Source organism: Cebus imitator, unplaced genomic scaffold, assembly GCF_001604975.1.
Source record: "Cebus imitator isolate Cc_AM_T3 unplaced genomic scaffold, Cebus_imitator-1.0 Scaffold109, whole genome shotgun sequence".
Lineage (NCBI taxonomy): Eukaryota > Metazoa > Chordata > Mammalia > Primates > Cebidae > Cebus > Cebus imitator.
This window is the reverse complement of record NW_016107424.1, coordinates 2873817-2880422: the sequence shown is the minus strand read 5'-3', so window position 1 is coordinate 2880422 and position 6606 is coordinate 2873817. Positions and strand designations below refer to the sequence as shown.

At 34.6% G+C, this 6606-nt stretch overlaps 1 long non-coding RNA gene across 1 annotated transcript; it reads left to right on the top strand.

Moving 5' to 3' along the window:
* Positions 1 to 224: 224 nt before the first annotated feature.
* Positions 225 to 5495, top strand: LOC119472619. The gene is made up of 3 exons (XR_005201766.1): positions 225 to 367; positions 607 to 687; positions 4022 to 5495. It is a non-coding gene; the product is annotated as an uncharacterized LOC119472619 (long non-coding RNA).
* Positions 5496 to 6606: the final 1111 nt, after the last annotated feature.

Below are 6606 nucleotides of genomic sequence, written 5' to 3'. Positions count from 1 at the left end.
ATTTTCATAGAATCACATATGGATTTCATTGGCATGAGGTGTGGGCCTCAAAATTATGACAAAGAATTCTGCCTTGGACTATTTTTACCTTTAGTTTTTGTGTAATGAGTTTAGCCTGAAGCAGACTGACAGCATTGTTGACATTTCATTGAGTTTCCATTTCTCAAGAGAGAAGAAATTTTAGCTAATTAAATAATGCTAGAGTGTCTTAGAAACTACAAAAGCAAACGAAACCACACGGCAGTCACACTATATTTGTTAAGACCACTTGTGTATTTCTGAGATGTTTAGAAAATTGAAGTCTGCATAACAAAACTTTTAAAGAGACTCAGAGGCTCAAAATGCTGTGGCTGGCATAATTGGAAAGGTAGGAGAAGAACAACTGAAAGAGAAATTTCATAAAAATAACCTTTGTTCAGGATGTGAATGGGGAGTGAATATGATTGTTTCCCTAGGTATGGTACAGCAGCTTAACGGTTCAGAAAATTGTGTATTGTATGTGTGTTGCATATGTGTGTTTCACATTAGAAGTCACATGTGTTATTTACAGGATGGAATTGCTATTTCCAGCCCAGGGAATCAGCATTAACTATATATTATGTTTAGGTATTAATGAAAGCTGATCTCTAGCATCCTCTTTCATTTTTGGGGGACAAATGGTTGCTGTGATCTGTGAACATGCTCTTGGTAAGTCTCTATACATAACCAATATAAAATAAAATTAAATATTTTACTGGCATTGGCATTAATTTGTTTCTGATAAAAGGATGTGTAATCAGGCCCAGAATCTCTTTGACTCTGAGTGAAATGAAATAGAGTGCACAGTTGGAAAAAAACAAACCCTTTTAATTCAATGAGGAATTATTTAACATGAAATAAAATTTTAATGAAAAATAACTGAAGATTCTACTCAGGTACGTCTTTTCAGTTGAGCTTGACAGAGCATCACTGTGCATTTAATAAAAATATGATTCAATGACAGAGCTGAAAGGCAAGACAGAAATGTTATTATGTCCACTCAGAGAAATATGCTAAATCATTCTGATGACAAGAGACAATATAGCTGTTGACATTCTGGAGCCATGTTGAGAATCACAGTAAAGTGACATGTGAACCTACCCTGAAAAAATTAAATTTTATAAAGAATACTGCATAATCAAATAGACAACTACTTTGTGTGTATATGTGACTGAATTTGTGTGCACATGTGTGCATATGGGTACAATGTGTGCACACATGCACAGGTGGAATGTATGTGTGTGTGTGCGTTTGTGTGTCTTCAATCTTGAGTATCTCAGAGAGGAAGGCATGTAGAATCCAAAGAGATTTATTTCCCCTTTAAGCCTCAGGAAACCTTGGAGATTTCATTGACATTAATTAAGCCCACCCCAGGATCATGGACTTGGTGGGTTTGGTGAACTTTTGTTTTAAAAGGCAAGCTTGCCTGCCAGATGAGTTTTTTCCCAAGCTCTCATTTATTATGGTTTCCAGCAGGGGACCTTGTTTCAAGGGATATGATCAAAGTAAAGGACATTTCTTCTGGGAGATATTTTACATAGATTAAATCTCATTATGCAACTTACTCTTTAGTCTATATTCTTTTTTATAAGCTTCTATTGTATGAACAAATTTAACACAGAAAAGTGTGAATTTATTACATCAGATACACTGAGCTCCAAGGAAGGTAAGGTCCAGTAGAAAAACAGTTTTAGTTTCTCTTACCTACAGTGAATTTCAGCTCACAGAATTTTAGTGGAATCTCAAATAAGGTATACACATACATATATATCATGACTGTGAACTTAATATTTCCATAGTTTTTGCATAATTTCAGTTCCAAATACAAGTGATTTCTTTAAGAATCATGTGATATCTTTTGGTTTTCCTTCCCTGTTTTAAGCCCTTCATTTCATTATTATTTTCATTTTAAAGATAGGCAAGTTATTTTGGTTATATTAAGGAATATGTCACATTACTGATCACAGAAAGTTGTGTTTTCTCATTGAACACTAGGAACTTGGAAATTTGAACTAGTGTCCAGCAAATCTTATACTGGAAAATAGGTATTGAGAATAGATATTGGTTAATTTCATAAAGCTAATTAAAGCTAGCACCAAAATTTACAGTTCTGAAGAGTGAACATCCAGTACTAAGCTTTTTCATGCCTAAACATCGTTGCTCTTAGTTTAATATCTTTAGAGTCTAAAAAAGACAAAAAAAAAAATCTGAGTATAAAATCTGCTTTTTCGTAGCCTCAAAATAGGAAAAAATGTGATAAAACACAATGTAAACGTCAGTAGTACTTTCCCAGAACCCTGATATTTAGATAATGAATATTTAGTTTTTCAATTACTTTTTGTAAGAAACTATCCTATATGTGTGTATGGTGAACATGTATTTCAGAATATGTTAAGAACACATGTTCAGTATATAAGTGAAGGGGATGCTATATTTTAATAGTTTTATTGTTATTTGATTGCCAAAGTAAATTACATATTTTCAGATCTAATCTCATGTTTGCTCTTCTGTGATATAGTCAGCCCTACAATTAAAATTGTCATGGTAAACTGAGAAATTGATTTTTTTAGCTGGACAAATGGATAAGATGCACAGTCAAGCTTCAGGTTAAATTGTCCTGCTCTTTCTAGCAATTTTCTCCACCATTTGGTCCCTAAAGGTACAATTTCCTTCAGTGGAGTGGAAGTCCTCTCTGTTTCAGTTCTCAGCCTCTCTGCTATGCATTTAATGAAAAACTAACTTATAACACTATTTCCTTTGTAATGTCTGAGGGGATCCTCTTGCATCCTGTCTATATGTTGGGCACTTCACTAGGATGACTGAAAAAAAATCATCTTAAGAAGCCAATGTTGGTCAGTTAAATGGTTAATCAAAACATAGACTTCTTTTTCTTCCTTTCTTTTTTTTTTTTTTTTTAACTGATCAATGCAAGTCAAATTCACTGTGTAAGTGGTTAACTCATCTTCAGAACTTGAAACATAATTAAACCAGAAGGAGTCTGTTATGATTAGAGGTGAGAAGCTGGGGCTAGTTAAGCCATAACAAAGAAAATGAATTCACATGAAGCTCTGCACAGAATGCAGTTTTCCTTTTCTGATCATATTATGTAAAATGTATTTCCTAATGCTTTTGAAAAACGAAGCTATTTATATAACAAGTCAAAAAGTATTTTTTATGCAATACGTCTGTTCTTTGTGGATTTCAGACTTTACATTCCATTGATTCTATTTTCAGAATTTTTCCCCTCCCTCTCCATGGTTTAATGTCTTTATAGTGACCTTAATAATCTTCAGCAACCTCATTTAGTTCACTACTGAATAAATATTTCTATAGATGACTTTCACATAGCTGAGTAATGTATGCACTACCTACCTTAGATAGTAAGTTCCTAAAATCTATACTATTTATTATGTTGTAATTCTTTGTGGCTATAATAATTTCTATCAAACTTCCACTCTCTAATTAGATTTTATAGCTTTTATGGTATAGCACAGAGAATTATTTTCTCTTGATGTACCTTAATCTTAGATAACATTAAATAAATATCATCAAATTTGAAAAAAATCTTTAAAAGAAAATGCATGTTCAAAATGTGCTTTTTGTCTATTTCACTATGAAGAGACCCTACTTTCATCAAACTATCTTCCCCTCGTTACTTATGTTGCAGTTATTCCAATGTTTCTATCTCATTATCTGTTTGGGTATTAATCAAGATAATGGTGCAAGTAAAGATAACATAGGCAAACACAAAAACAAAATTCACGTCATGTAAATTTTGGCCAAATGTGAATAGTGCCATATTCTCTGGTAAGTTAACTTGTGGAAAGTACAATTTATGACACCATCTTAAACTGTCAGTTTAAAATTTTTATCTACTGACAATGCTTCCTTCTATAGCATGGAGAGCTACATACTTCAGCACTGGATCTATTTAACTCTGCATGTTGTTTTTAAAATGAATGAGAGTGACATGCTCTGATCAAGTGTTCCTTTTATATTGCAGCAGACAACGAGGTCCTCCATCAGTGCTTCCTAGAACCCGAGGACAACACAACTGCCATGCAGCCAATCCTTGCCCTGGATGCAAGCCTAGCAGCCTCTAGTATCATTCTAGCCATTCCTCCGCAAAACACTACTGAGAAAGCAGTGGCATATGGGATCTTGAAGTTTCCTGTAAAAATGTATTTGTAAGCACTGGATCTAGAGGCCTATTGGTTAATAATTAAGAGGGAGATTGTGTGTGTGTGTGTGTGTGTGTGTGTGTGTGTGTGTGTATTCCAATACATAAGGTGATTTATAAAATATAATAATGTCAAAAAAAAGTCTCATTTAATGCCCTAAGACTTAAGAGAGCTGCAGTCTTTTGCTTTGTTTTTGTTTTGTTTGTGGTTTAACTTAAAAATAGTCTCTTCTAAGCCATTAAGACAAATATGTACAGTAGAGAGAGTCCAGGGCTGTGAGGCAAGAGAACTAAGTTTAACCCTGGCATCTGGCTGGCTAACACTTAACAATTCATTCTACCCTTCAATGGAAGACTAAACTAAGCTGAACATACACTGTTAAGTTTTATTTCAACTATAAAACTATGCCTACTGAATATTTATAGCCAGGTTTGTGCCTACCAAGTAAAGAATGAAGGAATTTGTAAAGGAATTTAGTTCAATATCTTCATGGTTTTAATAATCTGAGCCATTTTCTCACTTCACCACTAAGCTTAGAGAGATTTCAGTTTGCTTTCTGTCTCACCTCTGACAAGGCCTCTTGAAATGTTGATCAGACCTTCACCAGGAGCAGTCGAGTAGTAATCATTGTAATTAGTAGGACCTAATATTTAAGAACCTGCCCTGTCCTTTCACTGCTTAACATGCTCTCTCTATATTAACTAATTTCATCTCCATAACAGTCACAGGATTTATATACATTTATATATTGTAACTAGTCCCATTTTGAAGATGAGCACACTGAGGCACTAAAAGCCTAATATTGTTTCTCCCGTAAATGTGTTTCACTGAGAACCAGCCAATCTGGTTCTCAGTGCAAATCTGATGAACCCCAGCCAGATTCTAGAAAGTGTGCTTATCCTTAGAGTCTAACTTCAGCCACAGTGATTACTGAATTACTGTCTGGATACTGAACAGTTCTATTATAAAGAAATCTTAAAAAAAAAAAATCGTCCCCAGTGACCTAATAAAGAGTACTCTGTGCCCAAAGGCCTACTCTTGGCCATCTGCACCAGCCAGCCACACTTCAGGCACTGCCTGAGGGGTGCAAGCCAGGATCCAGTTCCAAGCTGTGCAACTGTGACTTACGAGGTGGAGGATGGGGATGAGAGAGTGTGATAGGGCCTTTGGCAAAGGAGAGAGTTAGTTGTTGGTTACTGAACATGAGCCCCATGTTTCTAAAAGCAGAAACTGTTCTTGTTCTTCTCCTATTATACATTTTTTATTTAGTAGCTAAATAATAAGCAAAGTATTATATAATCATGTATTAGTTACTTATTTCAATTTTTCTACAAAGAGATAAATAAATATTCATTAAAAATGCAGAGCGTAAATCTTGAAACTGTTATTTGGATGTATCACATCAATGTGTTGGGTGATATGAACCTACTATGTGCAGACATAGGAGTTACAGTGGCAAAGAGAACTTGACTTGGATGGGCCCTGCTGTCTCGGAGCTCAGGCAAAGGCCACAACTCCAGCAATGATGTTTTACTAATTACTGGGGACAAAGTGTTATGAACATGGCTTGATTACTTATTGCTCTGCTCTCTTCTGAAAAGATAGATTTCATTTTAATAACAGAAAATCCTCCAAAGTAAATGTTACAAAGTAAAAGTCATGTTGGTTTTTAAGCATATGCAACTTAGGACAATGAGTGAAGCATTGAACTGGAACAGGGGTGGGAAACAGGCAAGCATGTGCAGCCCTTTCAGAAGCCACTACACCTCAACATCCAGATGTAACGAAGCCAAGAATTTTCTTTTCGCATTTGACCATTTCCCTTTTAAGAGATATAGGTATATTTAGAAGAAACTGAAGCTCAGAGAAGTTAAGTGAGTTGCCTAGTGTCCCCCAGCTAGTTAACTCAGGGAAACAGGATTCTAATCTATGTTTTTGACAGCCACACCAGTTGTTCCCAGTTGACAGGTTGTTTCTAATTGTCCCATCTTTCCATCTGTAAGAGTTACAAGGATTTCTTTTCACTTGGCTTTAGTGTAGGATAACTAAGCAATAATTCTCAATCATACTTTTTAGCCACTAAAAATATATTACCCATATTCCGTGTATAAATGTTTAAAAATGCAAGAAAATAATAACTCACAACATACCAGCTACAAATCTCTTGTTAATATTTTCTTAAGTATCCTTCCAGTCTACATTCTCTTCTATATATCTTCATATAGATTTTCAAATAAGTAGGTTATCTTTGTTTTGTTTAAAAGCATTTCAAATTGCTCTAGAATAAAGAGAAGTTACCTTTATATAAAAATAATTTAAAACTATAAATTTAAATCCCTTGGGATAGCTTCAAAATTATCCTAACATTAAATACTACATAAGAGGCCATAGTACACATTCTACAAAG